This window comes from Camellia sinensis, chromosome 11 (assembly GCF_055761805.1).
Source record: "Camellia sinensis isolate YWXY chromosome 11, ASM5576180v1, whole genome shotgun sequence".
NCBI lineage: Eukaryota > Viridiplantae > Streptophyta > Magnoliopsida > Ericales > Theaceae > Camellia > Camellia sinensis.
Window position 1 is genome coordinate 149,002,803 of NC_138971.1, and position 24,051 is coordinate 149,026,853.

General features: G+C 35.7%; 1 pseudogene; it reads right to left on the reverse strand.

Moving 5' to 3' along the window:
* Positions 1–12,081: 12,081 nt before the first annotated feature.
* Positions 12,082–24,051, reverse strand: part of LOC114258227 (protein IWS1 homolog 1-like) — a 63,845-nt pseudogene continuing 51,875 nt past the window's right edge.

The window sequence follows — 24,051 nt, forward strand, 5'->3', positions numbered from 1 at the left end:
GAGGGTAGGAGACCCTCAGCAAGCTTTTTTTAGTTGAAAACAAAGCTCAAATAAGCATGCAAGTATGGCTAAGAGAGTGATCAAAACAAAGCTTAAAAGGGGAGAAAAGAGGTTACCCTTGGAGCATTGCACTACCAGCAAGTTTCTCAGCCAAAAACCAGCTTTTCAACCTCCATAAAGGTCCTCCAAGAACCTCAGTTCAATGGTGGGGTGTATGGTTAAGAGTTGTGGTGTAAAGGTGAAGGACAACACACTTTAGGTACCAAATATAGAGATATAGAGGGAGGCCCTCTCTTATAGAAAAACAAAAGTTAAAGCTTTGTAGGGAAACTAAAACTTGGATGTAATCCCTCCATACATGTGTATGGAAGATACAGTCTGTGCCTTCTAGCTGGCACAGCTGGCATCCACACAGTCTGCCAAAACAGGAGGAAAGCTGCCGACCAGAAAAGGTGGTCGGCCTACTACTTTTAGTGGTTGGCAAGGGGAATTGGTGGTCTCCACACTAAAAGCAAGCCAATGGTGGTGTGGGAAACCAGAAAATGTGGCCCAAAGACCAAGAAAACCAGTTTCCCGACCAGAAAACTGGCTGGTGGGGAGAAAAGTGGTCTCCAAGGATAAAAGCTGGTCTCCCCTCTTGCACCACTTCCCAAACATAGAAAGTAAGGTTTGTACCCAAGACAAACCAAAACGGATGCAAGACGAGGGTTCAGGAGGCAAGACGCGCGACCGGGAGCCTCGAAAACCAGCTGCTGAGCATTAAAAGTAGCGTACGACCACAAAAGTGGTCTCTCAGACCACAGTGTCCCTCTAGACGGAGGAAACAAGGTGTGTTCCAAAAATCATGCCAAACGGAGAATGTTAAGCGGTCCCGAGCCGAGGCGCACGACCAACGGCTCTGAAAATCAAAAACTAGTCTCCAAATGGGAACAATGGCCTACGACCACTGAGAGATGGTCTACAAGACCTCTCCCTCCCTCTAGGAAGAGAAAACAAGACTTGGACCGCGGACCGAGTCAAAGTGCAAAGGGTCCCGAGGTCCGTAGGCGAGGTTCTCAGCCAAGAACTCCGAAACCTCGAAACGAGCACAACATGTGCAATCACCGAGCGCTCAATCGATGACGTCTAAGTCTTAAGGTCGGTCAAAAATGGGGTGTCTACAGAAGGTCTTCTAATCCAATAAAGACATCGTCGTAAACTTCTCCTCGACCCGAGGTGGACGGAGGGTTGGCTGAACTGAGGCTAGCTTCCTCAAAGGCTACCCTTAAAGCCTTGTCTACTTCGGCTTCGGACTGGCCTAATTCTTCAGCGACCTCAGCGACTTCCGCATGCTCCGAGTTGGATCCTTTGAAACCGATTTGGTGCAAGTTTCTAAAGTTGGTTAAAATAAGAGCCGTAAGAAACTCTTCACCCCTTGGAATCGGGATGTTTTCCGTTGCCGAGAAAGTCGTGTACGTCGGCTCGTATCGAAGAAGAATGTGGGCCGCTCTCCTTTGTTTTTGAAGGTTTGGACGGCCGAAGTATTTCAACGCAACTTTGATCTCTGAAAGAACGGCGTCATCGGTCGAGGTCAAGACTTTCTTCAAATCGTTTCCTGCACAAACCAAACCATGAGATCTTAAAATTGAAGTTTTATAAATATAAGAAAAATAAACGCAAAAAACTATACAGCCACCTGGTTCACCCCTCCATCTAGGAATAGGGTCAAGGCGATCCTCGCCTTCGCCGAATTCCCAGTTACCTTGGACAACGACCATAACATCATCGACTTGCTTGCCAGAGCTGGAAAGCATAGTCACAAATTGATGGTTGGTGTCCTTAGCCCTAAGGAAATAGCGTCCATGCCGACCAAAAGACTTGGCCAAGGCGTAACAATGTCGAATAGCAGGTATACCGAGGTTAATCCTAAGGCGACGGTTTAGCTCTATTATCCCCATTACGATTATGAAAAAGTTGACTTTGGGTTGGGAGGGGATTAGACCCCAATGGCGAAGGACAGCCCTAAGGAATGGATGAAGCGGGAAACGGATTCCGCCCTCTGCAATTGATAAGAGAGGGAAGACGATTGTGCTTTCATCATCCCTCCCCATATCGAGAGTGACGTCTTTCACAAGCGACAGACAAACATCATTAGGGATAGAAAAATGACGTCGAAAGCCAGAGATTCGATCCGCGGAGAGAAGGTCTTTCAGATGCTTTGCCATTTTGGTTAGCCTATAGGAGCGTACTAAACCAAAGGCAAACAAGGAAAAGGGATTCAAAGCAAAGAGGAAGCAAAGAGGAAGAAAACTTACAAGAGACGGAGAGGACAATGAAGGATGAATGGAAGTTGCAGAGGTGAGTCGGAAGGCAGTCCAAAAACTCTTAAGCGTCCAAAAATGTGTGTTTGAAAAGACGACAAGATTTCAAATCACAATAAATGGAAGCGTGCGAAGGGGCGGGAAGTTGAAATGATAACCGAGAGGCATGTGCTCTGACATCCGCGTTGGAATGAGGTTAGCCGCTTAATTTCGGCTCTGACTTTTCGAGTTCGAAACCAAACACTCCAGCTAACTGTCGTTAGTGGAGTGCTTGGGGGGCAATTGTGGGGGCCGAATACTGGGAGTCGTAAAGAGGCTGGATATTATTGGACCTGGAGAGTCAAAATATATACATCACATTTGGCCCCGTCTTGCACATCTTACCCTATTCGGCCAAACAGCTGGTTGAGTAAGGGGTCGAGTGAAAAGCGGTTTGCAACAGAAAAAGTCGAGTAAATAGTTATACGGCGAATTGAAAGTTGGCCCAGTCCCGAGGCCCAAGAAGGAAAAGATATAAATAGAAGAACATCAGCCAGAAAGAGGTATGTGAGAATCATTACGCTTAACTTAAAATACAAGTAATCCAGAGAGTAAAGACTGACTGGCCCGTCGGAGTGCTAATTTCGACACCCCCGACCGGAGTGTTTATCCCTTTTCAGGTTGTTAGCTGAGGATCTCGAGCACCCCGGTGGATCGAAAGAGTATTTCCAAACCACCTTCCCCACAATTGAGGTTCACAAGGCTGGAGGGGACACCTTAGAATTTCAAAAGGTATGGTTCTGAAATCTCATTACAATGGTTGCACACGTACACTTGGTTTTAATGCTTATGCAATTGTTTATTTATTGGTTTTATGCACCGTACTATTCATGCTAATGGCACCTAATGAAGCTTTGCATAAAATTTCTTGGATTTTACAATTAGCAAAAGCAAGTGATTTTCCATTGGACGGTGGCATATCCTTGTCATCCACCTGTTTTGCTTCCAGAAGTTTTAACTGTAGGCTCTGTGGCTTGTCCTTATTGGAAATTCGACCAAATTGCTACCTTTTTGTACACAGTTGTCCCATGTTATGGAATCCCCTTCGTACACGTTTGTTGCTTTTGTATCCTGTTGACTATAATTTTTAAGCTCAACATTGCACATTCTTTATTATAGTTCTACAAGAATCTCGCAACTGGTTTGAAAGATATTGTCTGGAAATCAGGAAATGAAATAAAAGAGGAAGCAAATGATAGTATACAGTAGTAATAGCAATTACCATATTTCAATTGAATATTGTGTAATGGTTTTTGAATGGGTAATGGTAATGCCACAACTTTCTTTGTCGGTTCCATGCTAAAAATGGTACACAACACAAGCTAGGTATATTTGTTCCATATTGAGTGGGCTAGGGGGTTGAATCGATGTTTCCAATTATTATCCGACTTTCGTTGACTGCTTATCATGGCCTGGTTCATTATTTGTGTTTTGGTTCAATGTAAAAAAAAAAAAGAAAAGGGGAAAGAATAGAGCCTATCAATAAAAATAGAGGATTTGGTATATGTGCTTTGATCATGAGTTTCCTTTATTTTAATGGTTTTAGCAATAAGACAATGCATTTGTTCATTATTAACAGTTCACAAAACTGATACTCATTAAATTTTTTACCTCTATTTATGGCTAGTTTTAAATATATTGAATATATACTGACGAGTGTAACTGGTTGCCCAAATGGTAGTGCTAGACCCTACATGGATGATTTATAATACTGACTTTGCTTTGCAGGGAAATTAGTTTCTAAAGGATAGCTGAGTAGTGAAATATGATTTGGAATGATCCTCAACTTTGGCTTAGAAATTCTTATTGGTGGTGTTTGGGAAGTTTGGGACTTGGTTTTTTTTTTTTTTTTTTTTCACAAAAAGACAACCTTTTTGCAAAACCAAAAAAAAACACATCCAAACAAAATATCATATCCAACCCCATAATCATTTCACTTTTTCTCTCACAAACATCACATCCAACCACAAAAAAACCCAAGTACCTTCCCAAACACAAAATTTTTTTTCTCTAATAATATCCTACAACTGAAAAAACCTACATAAAAACCCACTTCCCAAACACCCACATTGTAGGTAAGGTTTTTTTATTTTATTCTGTGAGCCCTGTCTATTGGAACAAACTTATGTTTAGCTCTTGGGTTCCATGTGTCAGTGAGTCTTATATAATAACTGTAGGGCATGATAGATCTCTATTGTGATGGTTTAAATTGTGTTTGTTTTGCTTTTCTGGTTTATAAAGAGGATGACTGTAGGACAATCTTCCTCTTCAATTTGATAACTTGATGGGGTATTTATGTCCTGTTCGTTCATTGTCTGGCCTTCTGTTTTTGTTGTGCATATAACTGATCTGGTATGTTGAATTTACAAAGTTTTGACCCGATATCATGATAATCAACTTGAGCTGATTTGAGTTGTTTGCTTCAATGGGGTCCACTAATTGGTTACTATGATGAACTATCTGTAATACATATTGTTCAATGGTTATTAGATTTGTGATTTTATTATTTTTGTGCCATGGAACTCTATTGATGGTCTTTCTCAGTTGGTATTGATCTTTTACCCATTTTGCTTATTCCAGTCATCGAGTTGATGTAGTTTGAGAAGATGTGTTGCAATGTCATTGATTCAACACCATCGCCCAGGTATATTTTTTCTATGCTCCAAGGTATATATATATATATATTTTTTTTTTTTCTATTTTGGAGCCATGTAGTTTGTTGGCCAAACCATGTAGTTTTGCTAAATCATGCAATCTGTTGTGGTTCCTTTGTCAAAAATACTTTATAAGAAAATCATGTAAACGGTAGATGATAATCGAGTATATAATGTGATTTACTAGTTACTCTCAGTATTGTAACTTTCGATTTCAAGTGCCTAATTGCTTATTGCTTCTCTAAACAGATAGTTGACTTCTGTTGTGGAGCTAATGATTTCAGTTTTCTTATGAAGAAGAAGCTTGATGAGACAGGGATGAGGTGCTCATACAAAAACTATGATGTTTTACAAGCCAAGGTAAACTGAGCTTTTAATAATCATAAATTGTTAGTGTCTATGTCTGGGCTGGGCCTGTAAATGCATCAGATTTGGATTGTTTGCTATTGGATTTGGTATATTCCATGGTAAGATTATTGTTGAAAGGTCGTAAGGCTCAATCCTCAAATATTTATTGATTTTAATGCAAACAAAAATAGTGGCAAAAATCAGTATGATTGTGATTTATTTATTTTTGGTTACAATTGTTCTGTATACAGTTCGAAATTACTACTAATCTTCTACTCGTTGCTATTGGGTTTTAGCTCTTCCTTGTTAGCTTCTAAAAGTATTATTAGTCGAACAACCTAGATTAGATGTTTAATTCTTTCATGTCATGGAAGACGTGGTTGCTAGGAGAAATGAATCCTGTTTCTTAATTGTGTACTTTGATCATAATACTATGTTCTGTTGCCATTTCCATTTTAATTATTCATTGTTATGTAACACTCTGCTTGGTTGCAGAAAATTAGACAACATTCCTACAGCAATTTCATTCCAATGAAAATCATGAAATTGAATTTTCCAAATGCTAGAGATTTACATACATATTCCTCTATGTTTTAATAAATCGTTGCACCAATAACTGTCAATTGATGTTGCAACTTTGCCTAGCTTGTCTTCCTCTTCATACCTTTTTGTCTTTTGGGTTAATTTTTGTTTCTTTATTTGGTTTTTAACAGGAAAAATGTCATTGATAGTTTTATTGTAAGCGGGGGGAACTAAAGCTTGTTGGAAGCCTTCAACCTGTTTCCCAGTGCTGTAGAGAGCACATGATTGGTCTTGCAATTGTGTTGTACTACAGTTGATCTCCCCCCTCCCCCCCCCTTCTCTTTTTATGCCAGACAAATTCATAGATGTCTTGATTTTTTTTGTGCAGACCTTTTTGGTGTTGAGCTGTAAAGAGTACATGATTGATCTGTTTTTTTCCCCCTTCTTTTTTTGTGCTGATCTGTTTTGTAATAACTTTCAACTTATCCACTAGGCACTAGTTTAACTTTATTTCATTTTGGAATTGAAATATTTTTTGCATATTGAGAACCATGGATTGATCCAGTATTATGTTTACCTAAATTAAGTCAATATATTGAATATTTATCAGCTTTATTGCAAGTGTTTTTTTTTTTAGTTAAATCTCACAGATTTAGCATAATTTCAAAAAAAAAAAATGAAGCTATGACGGTGTTTTTAAACGTTACTATAGAATAATGTTAACGGTTATATATTTAAAATAAAAAAGATCTATGACGACGTTTGCTAAATGTTGTGTGACGTCATTGTATCGTTATGCAGCACATTTAACAACGTTTTAAAAAACTCCGCTATACTAAATATAGCGACGCTTTTAAAGCGTCATAAAGCTATAGCGACGGTCTCATCTTCGACGTTTGGTACTAAAATGTCACAAAAATAATTAACGGCGTTTTTGGTAGCTATAGCGGTGTTTTTTAAACGCCACTAAAAACCTAATTTCCGGCAGTTACTGTTATTGTGTAGTTTATTCACCGGTATTATACCGGCGTTAATTATATACAAATTTTTCAAAAAGGTGTGTCAATATATATGAATTATTTGATAATTTTTTATATATTGTTTGATGATTTGTTATATATTGTTTGATGAATTATACTTGTTATTTGAACAATTATTTTTTGTTGTCATTAAATACTCGGAATAGTCTGCTTTTATTTCTTTCAATTGTGTTTCATGTTTTTATGTTGCAGTGTGAATGTTCACATTTGTATGAATTTAGTTTTTTTAAGGCTAGTTGTATGTTAATTGTAAATTATAAATATTCACAATGTATTCTGATATGAGTTTTGTTTTCTCAAAAGTTAGTTGTATGTTTGTTATTTTTGTTACTATGCTTGTTAGTTGAATAATCATTTTTGTTACCATTGAATAATTGAAATAATTGATTTTTACTTTTTTTTTATATTATTTTTGTTTCATGTTTTCATGTTGTAGTGTAAATGTTCACATTGGTATGAGTTTATTTTTTTAAGGCTAGTTGTTTGTTAATTGTAAACTGTGAATATTCACATTGTATTTCGGTATGAGTTTTGTTTTTTCGAAGATTAGTTGTATGTTTGTTATTTGTTGTTTATTGTGAACATTTATATTTTATTTTGGTATGAGTTTTATTTTTTCGAAGGTTAGTTGTATGTTTGTTATTTGTTATTTATTGTGAGCATTTATATTGTATTTTGATATGTGTTTTATTTTTTCGAAGATTAGTTGTATGTTTATTGCTTACTATGAATATTCGCATTATATTTTGATTTTTGTTCAAATTTTTTATTGCGTTATTTTTAAAATTTTCACATCATAAAAAAAAATGAAAGTTCATAATTTGAGATTTTTTTGTATGAACTAAGGTAGTGATTTTCTCCTTATTCATAAGGGAGATATTTTCTCAATAGAATAAGGGATATGTTTTCTCTATGGAATAAGGGACTATTATTATTATTTTTTTTATTGTGTATTAGTTTCAAAATAAAAAATGTGCAAAAAATTAAAAGGATGAGTTGATCATATTATATTAAATAGGACCTAATAGAATACTTAAAAAAAAAATTAGATGAAATAAAACACTTTCAAAAAAAAATTTTCAAAAAATAATCGTTGTTGATTTTAAACCAAAAGGTGACATGGAAAATTTATTGACAATAATGCCTATATTTTCTTATCGTTAGCTGCATTAAATCAATGACAGTTACTAGATAGCAGGGTTATAGGGTTCATTATTGTGCTCCTTTTGATAACTTGAGTTATTCATTTTTAGGTCTTTTTATAAATTATTCATACACAATATCCCTAACTATATAGTTCTATAACGTTTGTCTAAAAAAAAAAAAAAGTATCACATGAATGATTTTGAAATAGATCGTACAATTTTTCAAAAACAAATATGATAAAATTATGTATCTATATGTATATATCAGATAGACTTATTTTTTTGTATGCATGATCTACTTAAAGTGACTTAAAAAACAAACTGCTCGAATGATCGAAACAAGATCCGTAGTGAGTTCCACAGCCAGAACAATACTGCCAAAACATAAACATAAAAATAATGAGTTCGATTATTTAGATCTGATACTTTTAGTTTTTTAGTTTTTTTTTTTTTTTTTGAGAGAAAATAAGGACATTCATTATAATAGAATAGATACAGTCATACATCACTACAACATATAAGAGTTTTAGAAACCAAATATTTTGATCTCTAAAAGTGAAAATTTTGTTACAAAAAACATTTAGAGACCAATTTCTATCATTATGAGGATAGTCGCTAAAAGGTCGTCCCAAAAAGTCAAAAACAAGACTTTTATCGACAAAATTTTGAAAATGTCACTAATAAATAGACTTTTAGGGACAAAATAAATTGGTTTCAAAATATGGTTTATTTTTTGAGACAAAAAATTTGGTCCCGAAAAGATAATATTTCATCACCAATGTCTAATTTTCGGTGTTAAAAATATAATGACACTTTTTGCAACAAAAATATTTGGTTTCTAAAAAATAATTTTGTTCTTAAGTTTTGGTCTCTAAAACCTTAATTTTTTGTAATGCATATTCACGTACAAAATAAAATTAGCCTTTACTTGAGGTTCGCTGCCTCAGGGGCAAATTAAACATCCTTCCTCTTTACCTTAGTAATACATACATGATTCAAAACACTACAAAGATAATTAAAATATCCTTCAACATAGAATACAACTCCCATTCTATAGCCATCTTTGATTTTATTCAAATTAGTTTTTTTTTTTTTTTTTTTTTTTTTTTTTTTTTTAATCTATTGTGGCCTATTAATTATGGCCAAGTTCGATTATAATCTATCGATTGAAATCATAAACTATTTTCAAATAATAACCTTGACCACATTTGTTTTTATTGCTATTATTTTTGTCGATAGACATGCTAACATGACATGATAGATGTGTTAAGGACGTGGCATGATGACATGTTAAATGGAGGGCCAGAAAATTAGCAATTGCAGCAATTTCAAAGTTAGTTGTTGAAATCAAGGAGCCAAGATCAAATCAAGTACTAAATCTGCAAAATGGTTCCTATCAAACATGGGATATGGATAATGTTAAGGAAATCATGGGCTTGTTGAGGAAGTCGTGAGCTTAGGCAATCTCTTTCTCTGGTGTGGTTGAGCCTATAAGTAGGCCAAAAGGGATACAAAGAGAGACCGATCAATCAACCACCACTCACAAATCGTGAAGAATTATTTAGGAGTAGCTTAAGTTAGGCATTTTAGGAGTAGATTAAGTAATTTTTCAAACCCCATTTCTTTTCTTCTGTCGTTTGTTGTATTTTTCATTTCTTTGTTTTTGTTTAAGTTCTGGTAACTAGTAACAAGTGACAATTTAATCGAATAAATACATATTTTGTTTTGTTTTGTTCCTTCTTTACTTAATTACCTCTAGGGAAGTCTTTAGTCTGTTTAAGGCAGAGAGCTCAACCACAAAGTTTGATCTTTTATGTTTATTTCAAATATGCTTTAAGTTTGTCGATCAATCACTGTTGATTGGGCCTAAACAGAATTTTTGCTAACATAAATTGGCACGCCGGTGGGACCATTCTAATTTGGAGTGATGATGATGAAGAAATAGATTTATCCTTATGGAATCATACCTTCAACAAGTGTGCTTACATCATGTGCACCCATGGATACAAATCGCTAATGGAGTAGTAGTGTTCCCATCGATACAGATTATCAGCGGAATGCCTTACATTCTGAAAGTTGTCAGTGTCATGGTGGTGGTTCTACTACTTATTGTCAACATAATGGCATGACAAATGATGTGAAAAGAATAATTTGGTGTTGTGAGGATAAAATTTATTGGTGTGGGAGTGAAATTTTAATCCTAAAAGAAGAAATTAGTTCTCTTTGTAGGCAAAGATTTCAAATAATTTCATCATCTTCGCATTATTTGACGCAAAGAGATTTAAATTACTGTGATGGACAGATTCATCGACTTAAAGGCCAAATTTTTCGAATTGAATAAAAATTCTATATTGGAAGCAAAAATTAGAAGGCAAAATGGCCAATGAAAAATTAAGATATGAAAATAATGTGGCTCATATGGTTAATACACATATTTTTGAAATATGTGGCTCAAAGGGTTAGCACACCAAGTCATGAAGATAATATGACTTTGGAGAATTTTCATAGGCTATTAATGGCTAAAATTAAAAAATAACCCCTTATCTCAAAAAATATTGAGAATTCTGATGATAAAGGTTCACCTAGGGGCATGATGCTTTGCCAAACGTGGCAAAAAGTGACAATCCATTAATGGCTAAAAAAGAAGAACAACCCATTCTCTCAAAAAATTTAAAAAAATTATCACAAAATGATAGTAAAAATTCACTTAGGGGCATGATTTTAAGCCAAAGATGGCTGAAAATTATGAACCCACGTTTATTGAATGCGAATTTTTTAGCATTGCTCAAAGTGTCAAAATTTATGAATTTCTCATAAAATTCAATTATGTGAGTTTTGGGATCCAACATCCACTTTGGATTTGTAGATCACACAAAAAATTAATTTTCATAACATGGTTTGAAAAACAAGGGTTGAAAAATGCTATATGTAATGAATTCTCTTTAATTAGTCAAAATGTGGCCAATAGAGAATTGTTTTATTTTAAAAATAAGGTATATGACTCTTTGTTATGTCACTCGACAGAGCCAAAGATAGAGTGTTCGCCAATCAACATTGGTAGATTAAAAATTACTATCGGTATAATATAACTCTTCAAGAATTTGAATTATTTGCACCATCAAATATTTTCTGTTGGTTGTGGTAGACCGCCTTATAGATCATTTAATTGGATTTCATTCTTCAATCTATTTAAATGAAGGGGGCATTGTTTGCACCACATTTCATTTTTCTGTTGATTGTGGCCTATTAATTATGGCCAAGTTCGATTATGGTCTATCGATTGAAATCATAAACTATTTTCAAAGAATAACTTTGATCACATTTGTTTTTATTGTTATTATTTTTGTCGATAGGCATACTAACGTGGCATGACAGATTTGTTAAGGATGTGGCATGATGACATGTTAAATGGAGGGCCAGAAAATTAGCAATTGTAGCAATTTGAAAGTTAGTTACTAAGATCAAGGAGCCAAGATCAAATTAAGTACTAAATCTGCAAAATGGTTCTTATCAAACATGGGATATGGATAATGTTGAGGAAATCGTGGGCTTAGGCTATCTCTTTCTCTTATGTGGCTGAGCCTATAAATAGGCCAGAATAGATACAAAAAGAGATTGATCAATCAATCACCACTCACAAATCGTGAAGAATTATTTAGGAGAAAAAAATTAGTCATTTTAGGAGTAGATTAAGTAATTTTCCAAACCCCATTTTTTTTCTTTTGTCGATTGCTGTATTTTTCATCTTTTTGTTCTTGTTTAAGTTGTTGTAATTAGTAACAAGTGACAATTTAATCAAATAAATACATATTCTATTATGTTCCATTCCTTCTTTACTTAATTACCTCTAACGAAGTCTTTAATCTGTTTAAGGCATAGAACTCACCACAAAGTTTGATCTTTTATGTTTATTTTAAATATGTTTAAGTTTGTCGATCAATCATTGTCGATTAGGCCTAAACAGAATTTTTGCTAACACCAGTATTTGACAATCTGTAAGAATATTGGTTGACATAATTTGATGCTGTGAACACTATTTGAGCACCTCCAAACATGCCTTTGCCTCCGCCACTAGTGCTGAAGATGCTGTAAAAGAAAATTGCTTCTTTATGATTGGATTTCCGTTGTAGTCCATCGCAACCCATGTAGCCCCAGCTTGAGATGATTGTTGCCTCTATGCTCCATCAATCAAAAATCTGTGCACAATAGAATCTGGACACCAACTAGCATTGTTAGTAATAATAAAAGAAACATCCCCCCTCTTTCGGGTGCTCAATATCCTTTTGAAATACAGCCTTGTTCCTGTGGATCCATATTCCCCATAAAACCTTAATTGCTTCCACTGTAGCCCGCTCATCTGGTGCATTTCGAAACCACCACTCAATCCATTCCTAAACCAATAAACTTTGCCCAGATTCAAAATCCAGACCCAACCGTGAACCCCTCCAAATGTACTTGGCAAAGGGTATTGAAAACAAATATGTTCCACATATTCTTCTTCCTCCAAACATCTTGGGCATCGAATATCAAATTAATTAAGGCAACATTGGCAGGTAAAATTCTATGAATTAATTTCCATAGAAATAAAGCCCATTTCACCAGAATTTGAAGGTTCCATAACTTCTTCCGACACCAACAATGGACTCCTATTCCTTGAACTTCAGAGAGAGACCCGGCAATTTTTGTGCATTGATATGACTTTTTTTGGCCTAAATAACTTCAAAGTGAATATGTTAGCTTAATTTTAAACATTAAAGATTTTAGATATTCAGAATTTCGTAGCTGAATATGAGGAAACACACTGACCTGTTATTTAGTGTCAATTAAAATATGTGAAGATGAAAATTTCATTTTGTGACAATTTTTTTTCTATAATTTTTTTTTAAAATTTCATTGCAATAAACCTATTATGATAGTTTTTTCATCAATATATTGTCACAAAATATTACGACAAATTAAGGTATGAGATATATATGAGTTATTTTTATGAGATATATTAGTTTGTAGGGACAAAATTACTTTGTAGGTATGAGATATATTAGTTACAAAAAATGTAATTATTTTTATTTTTTACGATGAAATGAGCATTTAGTGACGAAATACTATCCTTTGTAAGATCCAATTAAGAAAAATGATGTTATAAATATGAGGAAATTTCATTTTACCTCCAAATTATGTCTTAATGATCAATTTAACTTGTGTACTTTTTATAATTTCAATTTTATACTTTAACTATTTGATTTTGGATCAATTTTACCCTAACCGTTAACTACCGCTTAAAATCAAAATAAAGTTGATGGCGTGACACCAAAATTTCGTTCGAAATTTTATTTTGTTTATTTTGCCTGCCAAACTATTTTAAAAATATAAATTAGACCCCCAAATCTCATATTGTTTAAGGTTCTAATTAATATTTTGGGGATAGTTCAAGGGATAAAATGAAAACGATAGCAAGTATCGTTTAATTATAGATGGTAGCTGACGGTAGGGATAAAATTGATCTAAAATTACAGAGTTCAGGTATAAAATTAAAATTATAAATACATTAATTAAATTGATCATTGAGGTATAATTTGAAAAGCAAAATGAAATTCTCCATAAATAAAAAGCATCTTCATGGGTGTTTTATTTTAAAGTGAAAGGTCCATATTAAATTACATCATTTTATACAAATGTACGATTTTTTTATATCATTATCAAAAAAAAAAAATTATATCAAAATATTTATTATGTCAATAAAATTATGCTCACTATACTTTTACTTGATATCTAATGTGTGACATACACAATAATTGTTGTAATGGTATCCATACAAGTCATATTCATATTCATATTTAACCATTAATAATTATGTATGCTAAACAAAAAATAATATAAAAATATGGTAAACATAGAATTAATTATTTTTTTAAACAAACTTCTTTTTGTTGGTAAATCTATTTTTTTCAACAATTTTAATGGTGCCAATTTATAAAAACCTCTCAAAAATTTTATATAATACTACATAAAAAAGAAAAATTCAAAGTTCAGTGGTTCAATTGAACCCACTACTTCATGCATAGCTCGGCCCATGGAGAGAAATACAAGAATTTGACCATGCCACGACCCTCCACGCTAAGTTTTGTAGCTTGAAGTTGCTTCTTTTTTGGAGCTTTCAACTGTTGCAACTTCTTTTGCATCTGTCAACAAACAAAGGAAGCAAGTGCACTGCTCAAAGCTTGTCTAGAAAAAATAATAATAATACCTCCAACACACACACGACGTCTAAACACACAAACATGCCTATAGAGCCACAACAAGCCAATGTGAGTCTACCTAACACAGCCGAAGTTATTACAAGAAGACATCTTCTGCTTTTGCAGGTAAATGGGCATGGCTCAGGTTTGACCCGACTTTCAAAGCACCTTCACTAATAATTTGAAGAAGGGAAAATGATGGGGAGGAGAAAGTGGCCAAAAGAAGTTATTTCTTCTAAAAGGTGAAAAGTTTTCCTTTCTCTAATTTGTCCCTTCATTAAAACTTTTCAAAAATATTGTCGGACCCTCCATTTCAGGTGGGTGTCCGAAAATAGGGCACGTGTCTGACATATCCATAATGTGGCCAGTGAAAAGAATTAATTATCACAAGCTTTGTGGGCTTGAACAGAGTGACAGTACATCAGCTTTCATTCAGGCCAGGTAAGGGGAAAAAAAAACTACTTTCTCTCTCTTTTCTTTTCTCTTTGGTCTCTTCCTTTGTAAAATAGGGCCTAGGACTCTTTTGCTCTTATTTGGTTGGATGAAATGAGATGTAATGAAATGATCATTCTTTAGATTTGCCTGTGAAGTGATCATTCCCTTACAATGATAAATGACACAATTTCATTTACAATGCATTTTTCATTGTTTTTTCCATTAACCAAACATGGGAACGAATATTTTGATCGAATAACCATTCAATTTCATTCCAGTGAACCAAACATTATTATATAATTTATTTTTTTGATCCACAGGAGAGAAAAGGCTGTACATACCATATTGCAGTTGCATGTTGACATGTGATTTGACCTTTTGGGGTTTATAAAAAAATATGCACTCTGACCCTAGGGGAGTCATGTCCCCAAAATAATAAGTTGAACAAAATCAACACAACTTGTGCACATTTGAAAATCTTTTACAGCAAACTTGAGAAAAGGCCTCTATCAAAAAAATTTCTATTTATCATTATTATTAGATAAAAATTGAAATTTCACAACAGCTTAAATTTTATCAAGGTGGTTTACATGATTTAAATTAAATTCCATTTACTTCCACTTCTCAGCTTTCTTATCTTCAAATGAAAATTAAACTGGCATCATTTGAGTTTAAATGGATTGAAAAAATCAACTTCAAATCAATAAGACTTCCGACAGAGAAATGCCATATTTTGAACATGTATCCTGTAGACATTTCAGCACTCCCTTCGTTACCATGTACATATACATACATACATACATATATATTATGAAAGAAAGAAACTAATTGCAATAGTAGATGGTTAAATTTAAGAGTTTGTCATAGTTGTCCTAATCTATTTCATGTTAAGTGTCCAAGAGAGGAAGACCAACCTTCAGACGGTGCTGATCTTGCACAACCTATTTAGCACGGGCCCTAACCTCATCTGGATCAATCTTGGATTGGGGGCGAACTAGAAAATCCATTGGCATTGCTTCAAGCCCTAAAGCAAGATGCATGGAAGATGACTGGCCAGACTTCGATTCCCGCATATCCCTCATAAAATTGAAGCATTTGAATATATACATTCAAAACATGGTGCAAATCAGCCATATAATAAATCAAAATTGGCTGACTGACTAGGAACCAACGGATTAATTCTGTTACGACATCTTATTGTGAAAATTCAGGCAAGTCATCTCTAGATTCCATTCATGAAGCTTTATTCATTGGCTTATTGAAAAATAAACAAGACATTCTACACATGACTAAGACTAGATATATATATGGAAACAAGGTCAAGATGGCTAAATCGCTCAAAATACGTGTAAGCAAATTGAACAAAGACAATATATACTTTTTCGCAGATGACCTTCGAAAGGGTACCTTCTCATCATCCAAGTTTTTCATGTCCTCAAACTGTGTGCTCTTATTGAATATTGGTTGACTCTGTATTTTATTTTCAAATTTTAAAATGATAAGGAAATATTAATATGAATGAATAGAAAACATGTACCCACATCAGTTATTAAAAAAAAAACTCTTGAGGTTCCAAACAATACCTACATACAAGGGTTCCGAGAATATATTGTGTATATATGGCATTGTGTATATTAGGAATTAGGTAAGAATTAGGCAAGATTGTGGTGTAAATAGGAATCTTTGTATTTCCTTTTTCAGTCATAGGTTTAGGGCTATATAAACTGATGAACTCTTTGTAATCAAACACAAGTTGAATATATAGATCATTTAGAAAAACTTACATGGTATCGAAGCCAAGTTTGAAACCCTAGCTTGCAAAATCGAAACCCTAGTCGCCATAGTGGGTTTGCTCCATCTGGTTTTTCGTTTGACTCAAAGGTTTCATCTGGTTCGACGACTCTTCGACGTCGACCCAGAGCTCTCTGCCTCTCGGTTCAATCGCGACTCATTGTCGCACCTCGTCACACCCATCTGCTGTGAATCGCGACTGTCTCTCGGTTCAGCTCAGCATGTCGTCACAAACGCTGGTTCTTCTCTCTCTGTCTCTGTGTTTTGCACTATTATTTGTTTTAAAAAAATATATATATGTATATTTGTCCCATTTGGTACTATTTGCTTGGGTGTTCTGGAGTTTCTCCTTTATTATGGTTTGACCACAGTTTATATCTCTGGTTTTGGTTGGACCCATTTGACTTCCAATATTATAAGTGTATTCATAAAGAAGAAGGGGCTATTGGCATCAAATGAGTATGCCTTTTGCTATCAGAGGGGTCATTGGAAGTATCATTTTCCCAAGAAGAGATGTTTGTCTGCTTTATCTTCTCAGTAGTTTCCAATCCAGTTCCACGCCCCTTCTCTGAATATTTTTCAGCCTCCTGCCGGTTCTACTGCATCTGCTCCGATTCCTAATCCTGACTTGGCTTCCTTGAGTGCTCAGATTAATCAGCTTTAGCATATACTGTCTGCCTCCCAATCATCTTCGTCTGTCTCCATTGTTTCTTCTCTTTATTCCGATTTGCTTGGGTTTTCTTCAAATATTTCTTCGTTTATCTGGATTTTTGACTCTGGTGCCTCTTATCATATGACTCCCCATTTTCCCTTACTTTAAAACTGTACTCTTCCTCCCTTTCTTATTACTGTCAATGCTGCTAATAGGTCTGGTATGTCTGTTATATTTGTTGGATCTGTCCTACCATCTGCTATGTCTGCTGTCTCTATTCCATCTGCCTTTTATGTTCCTCAGTTATCTGTTAGTTTATTATCTATCAATCAGTTTGATGCCTCTAGTTTTGATGTTATCTTTTCTTCTGCTATCTGTTTTGTGCAAGATCGAATGTCTAAGCAACAGATTGGGACTAGCCGTAGAGTTAGAGACCTCTATGTGGTGGAGAGCTTACATCTGCCTATGGCAACCTCTCAGATTGCCTTTTTCTCTTTTTAGTTAGGTTCTTTGTTTAGTCCTTTCTACTTGTGACATTCTAGATTAGGGTATTTGTTTGCTGATCGCTAATGGTCTTTAGCTCAGTCGGGTATGTTAGGTTAAGTTTCTCCTCGTAAACTTACTGAATGTCGGGGTGTAAACTTGCCAAAATGACAGCCTTACCTTTTCATAAAAGTATTTTTATATCTGATACACCATTTTCTTTAGTTCATACTGATGTTTGTGGCGCTTCTTCTATTCTCACCAAAGGGGATTTTGCATATTATGTGTCTTTTGTTGATGACTACACCCGTTACACTTGGGTTTATCTTATGACTCATAAGTTTGACTTTTACCAGATATACCGTACTTTCCAGTCTATGGTCACTACACAGTTTGGGTCTACTATTAAATTGTTGTGGTCTGACTTGGGTGGTGAATACTTTAAAATTGAATTATGTGAATACTTAGCCAAATTGGGTATCATTCACCAAATTTCTTGTACTGATACACCTGCCCAAAATGGTCGAGTTGAGCGTAAACACCGTCACCTTCTTGAGACAGCTAGGTCTCTCCTTTTCTCTACCTCTGTTCCGGCTCCTTTTTAGGGTGAAGCATTTCTTACTGCTGCTTTTCTTTGCAACCGTATGCCTACACCCCTTCTTTCTAGTCGGTCTCCTTATAAGGCTTGGTTTTCTCAACTTCCTAATTACTTCATTCTTCGTGTATTTGGGTCTGCTAGTTTTTTTCTTTTACCCCGTAAAGATAGGACCAAACTAAGTACCTAGTTTGTTCGATGTGTCTTTTAGGGTTATAGTCTCACTCAGAAAGGTTATCGCTGTTATGACCCTGTTTCCCGTCGCCTTTATGTCTTCCGCCATGTTGCCTTTCTTGAACGTCTACCTTACTTTCAGTTTCCTCCTCTCACCGCCCCAGTTTCCAAAGAGGATTTGGTTCGTATTGATCCATTTCCTTCTGAGCTCCCGTCTGATGAGTACATCTACACTGTTCCTCTTGAGGCCGTTCCTACTTCTCCGTCTGCGTCACACATGGCTCTTTCTCCTCATTCGGCTTCTTCTTCTCCTCCTTTGTTAGTCTATTCTCATCACAAGGCTCCCCCACCACTAGTTGTCTCTACTCCTGTTACTGCTCCTTCTGCTTCTGATCTTACTGCACACTGATATCCTACTCGTGAGCGTTGTCCTCCAAACAGCTTGGGTTGGTCTAATACATGTTTTTCTGCTTCCTATCATACTTTTTTGTCTGTTATTCATTCTTTTTCAGAACCTCAGTCTTACACGGAGGCCTGTCAGGATCCTAATTGGGTTTAAGCCATGGAGGATGAGTTATTTGCCTTGCAAAAGACAAACACTTGGGAGTTGGTTCTTTTGCCTGCTGACAAGAATCTGGTTGGTTGCAAATGGGTATATAAAGTCAAGACACATTCTGATGGTTCTCTCGAGCGCTACAAAGCTCGCTTGGTTGCCAAGGGTTTCTCGCAGGAGTATGGTATTGATTATGAGAAGACATTTGCTCATGTTGCCATGATGACTACTATCTGTACCTTGATTTCTGTTGATGCTGTTCGACATTGGCCTCTCTATCAGATAGACGTTAAGAATGCTTTTCTTAACGGTCATCTCATTGAGGAAGTCTACATGCGTCCTCTCCCTGGCCTTCTCCACTCCTCTGGGCAGATTTGTCATCTTCAGCGTACTCTGTATGGTTTGAAGCAGACTCCTCATGTTTGGTATGATCGCTTTTAGACTGTTACTGCGCTTGGGTTTCATCCTTCTACTTCTGACTCTGCTTTGTTTCTGAGACATACCTCGACTGATTTTGTTTCTCTCCTACTCTATGTGGATGATATGATCATCACTAGCTCTGACTCTTCTGCTATCTCTGAGGTCAAGCAACATCTCTTTTGCACCTTTGAAATGAAGGATCTGGGTCCATTACGGTATTTTCTTGGTATTAAGGTTGCCTCTTTTTCAAAGGGTTATTTTTTGTCTCAGGCCAAGTATGCTAATGAGGTTATTCACCATGTTGGTGTTACTGATATTAAGGTTTTTGATACACCTATTGAGCTTAATGTGAAGCTCAACTCTAATGATGATGTCCCTTTGGATGATCCCACGTTCTATCGCGAGCTTGTGGATTGTTTAGTTTATTTGACTGTCACTTACCCTGATCTTGCTTATGTTGTTCATGTCGTTAGTCAGTTCATTTCTGCTCCTCGCTCTACCCATTGGGCTGCTTTGGTTCGCATTATTCGCTATCTCCGGGGTACCATCTTTCAGGGCTTACTATTGTCCTCTACTTCCTCTTTAGACTTGGTGGCCTATGCTGATTTTGATTAGGCTGGTGATGTTAATGAGCACAAGTCCACCTTTGGTTTTTGTATGTTGCTTGGCGATTCCTTGATCTCTTGGAAAAGCAAGAAACAAATTGTTGTTGCTCACTCTACTACCAAAGCTGAGTACCATGCTATGGCTCATGCCATTGCTGAGCTTGTTTGGTTCAGCTGTCTTCTCTCTGATTTAGGTGTACCTCAGTCTTCTCCGACCTCTCTTTATTGTAACAACTGTAATGCTATTCAGATTGCCCACAATACTGTCTTCCATGAACGGACGAAACAGATTGAGATTGATTGTCACTTTGTTTAATAGCATCTGCAGTCTGACTCTATCTCGTTTTCTTTCATCTCATCAGCTTTGCAACTTGCGGGCTTCTTCACCAAGACTCATACCACCGCTTGGTTTTAGTTTCTTCTTCGCAAACTCTCAGTGTTTTTTGATAAAACACCTTGAGTTTGAGTGGGGGTGTGAGAATTATGTATGTATATACGGCATTGTGTATATTAGGAATTAGACAAGAATTAGGCAAGCTTGTGGTGTAAATAGGAATCTTTGTATTTCCTTTTTTAGTCATAGATTTAGGGCTATATAAACTGATAAACTCTTTGTAATCAAACGCAAGTTGAATATACAGATCATTCTAAAAAACTTACATCACATACTAATCAAACAACATTAGAAGGGGAGAACAAACAATATTAGAGAGCACATCTTCAAAACTCATAAATTTACTCGATGAAAATAGATCCCCCATGACCAAACATCATGCGAAGATAGCTCATTACAGAATAAAATGAAACAGGAGTGGTTCTGGATTTTCAAGACAAATTTCATCATCTTGGAGAATAGATCTTGGGTTGATCATTGAGCAAGAAAGAAGTCTATCCACCACATACACTTTCACACAATGTTCTAGCAAACAAATATCATAAAATTTATCCAAGTACAAAGGGGAACCATGAAGAGTGATCAATACATGTATGAGTGCCAAAAGTCCAAAAAATGTATAACATTACCCATTTATCAACCAAGTCTTTTGCCATTCTTCTGTTGGTTGTGGTCTCCTCATCTGACATCAACAAAAACATAATAACCTGCATAACACAAAAAATTAATATGCAGAGTTGTTCCTTCCACTGCCAAGCCATAACCATTATTCATGTGTCAGTGTCGCCTCATAAGGAGAATCCTGACCTTCCCAAGACCACTCTTCTTCAGTTGCTCTCTCCTATCATAATGCTCTAAATCAATGGGAAACTCTATGAAGTGCAAGACATAATCAGTGCACACATAATTTTAATACATCTCACTTAAAGAAATGGAGAAAACGCTTTTTGTACATCAGTTAAGATCCTCAATATTGCCCCACAGGTGTTTATATTCAGTAAGCTTCCATCTGGAAGGGGTTCGAGCCAGGTTTTCAGGAGAGTTAATACTCCATGATGGAGTTGTTTCCTGCACCAATCAACAGTTGGTGTAGGAAACAAGATAAAAACCACAAATACTAAAATGGAAACATGATGTCAATGAAACTAATGAGAGAAAATCATTTTACTTTGAGAGAACCTCCATAAGGAGAGGCAACTTTTTGAGTTTATTTATAGCAGGTTTTGACTATCTATCCAATTATGCATCTTCTTCAGCCACCACTTTAAGCTATAACATTTTCAACAAGCAATGCTATCTCTGCAGTACTCTTTTCATCTTTCTTCTTTTTCTTGCCTGACTTGAAGAGCTGATCAATTTCCTCATTGTCTTCGCCCTCTTCCACTTGGAAAAATTGTAATAGATCTTGTAAATCTTCAAAAAAATATATATTGATAGTCATTATTAAGAAACCGACACAATTGGAATTGCCACAATAATAAATTTTAAAGAACGATGAAATCCTAACCTAAGGAGCATCACCAGGAGAGCGTGGTTCATTATCAAATCCATACAGCTTCAATTGCATGAGTTCCAGGCACTACCACTTGTAACAATAACAAGAGATGTCAAGAAATAGAAAAACAACAAAATTAAATCAAAACCACCAGCAATTGTTGGATATTTCAATTGAAGTGAAGCACAAGTAAACCAAATTTAATCCAGCCCCCTCAAGTAGAAGTGTGCTTCTAGATTAAATCAAAGAGAGATGTGCGACCAGATTATAAATGTAATTAATGACATACAACCAATTATAAACAGGAAACAGTTTTTTAAAACCAATTATTAGCTTGACATCTGGGGAGATAAAGCCAACTTTTCACTGAAAAGGAATTCAAAGTGGCTTCAGCAATCATGTTTAGAAGTAACATTTCCAAAACTTCCCCGTTATATCTATATTACTCATCTCAAAATGACATCAACCTTGCTGAGATCAGTAGAAGTTCAGAACCATAGTTATAGTGAAGACCATTCATTAATATTATCAATATAACAAGTAAGGTCTCAGAACCATGGTTTCGAATTATTAACCTAGATATGCCTTATGGTCACACTCAAATTTTGGTAGCTACAATTTCTTAATTTCTATTTTGGCTTAAATCTGTATCCATTTTTGATATTAGACCTGACTAAAGAAACCATTGATGATATGTTATTTTATCCACAATAGGATCCACTACAAACATTAATGAAACATACCACAACAATATGAACTTCCAATCCTCTATGATGGGACTTATACAGTATGTAATTTGTAAACAAAGAGGTACCATCACAAAACATATAGCGATCCCGGTTGTCCCTTTACTGTTCTGTTGTATTCCGGACTCGGTTCTCTGAAATTGGTAGTGGTATCTATCTTGTTGTCGTCCTTTAATTCCATTTGATCGAGTTTTAGGATGTTTTGAGCAGGGTTGTTACAGGTTGGTTAGGCCTTGGTTTCAATTCCTTGTTGTTCAGTTTTTAGGCGATCCGCTCGAGCGGGTCTCCTTGCGCTCGAGCGGGAATTGCACACCTTCAGTATTTCGTGTTCCTGCAAAACTTCTGCAGATGTGATTTTTACGCTCGAGCGGGTTTGTTTAGGCTCGAGTAGTAGCGCTCGAGCGGGTAGTACTTTCTGGGTATAAGTCCTGGGAGGGGGAAATCTACGCTCGAGCGGACTGGTTTTCGCGCTCGAGCGGAAGTGCTTTATTCTTGTGTCTTGACACTCGAGTGGGCCTTATTGCGCTCGAGCGTGTTCAGATTTTTGTTCTTGGCGCTCGAGCGTTGTGTTCTCCACTCGAGCGGGTCATACGTATATGAGTTATCCGCTGGGTGATTTTAAATCACTTTTTGCTTTTCTTTCTCTCTCCTACTTTTTCTAAAAACCATTTTTGAGAGCCTCTCTCTCTAGAAACTCCCTTCTCTCTAGGGTTTGATCTAGTTAGAGTGTCCTCCTTCTCTTCGGCCTTTGTAAAGGTTGTGTTGATCGTCGAGGGCGTCGTTTTGATCCGAAAATCTTGGTCTTTGGAGCACTTTGGTGTTGGTCTCTTCTCCATCCAAGCTCTAACTTCGAGGTAGGGATAACCTACTCCTTACTATGAGCTTTGTCTTTAAATTTTTTGTATTTTGATATGTTGAGGGTTGTTGGGTAATTTCGAGAGAGTTTGGGCCTTTGTGTAATTTTACAAAAGTTGGGGTTTTTATTTATATAAAACCTAAATGCATGTTTGGCATGGAAAGGTGAAATTAATGTTGAAACATTAATGAAAATGGAACCTAAAGGTTGTAATGTTAATTATGGAAAATGTCCTAATTACATTGATTGATTAATTTGTATAATTAATTGTTGGAGATGAGGGATTGATTTGAAAATGTGAAAATTGGAAAGGGAAGGGGTTAAAGGGTGTAGTTGGATCATTTATCACTCACCTAGTTGAAATGTTGATTATATATCCATTGTTGCATTTATTTTCTGTATAGAAATAACTGCTTTGGGCTATCGGTGGAGGATAGTCTTGATTGTTGTAGACAACGCATGATGATTAGGCAGACTGAAACTAATCACTGGAATGTGTCATTGAGTATGACGGTTGAAAGAATACATTAAATTTATGTGTTGTGTGATGATGTGTATAATTATTGTT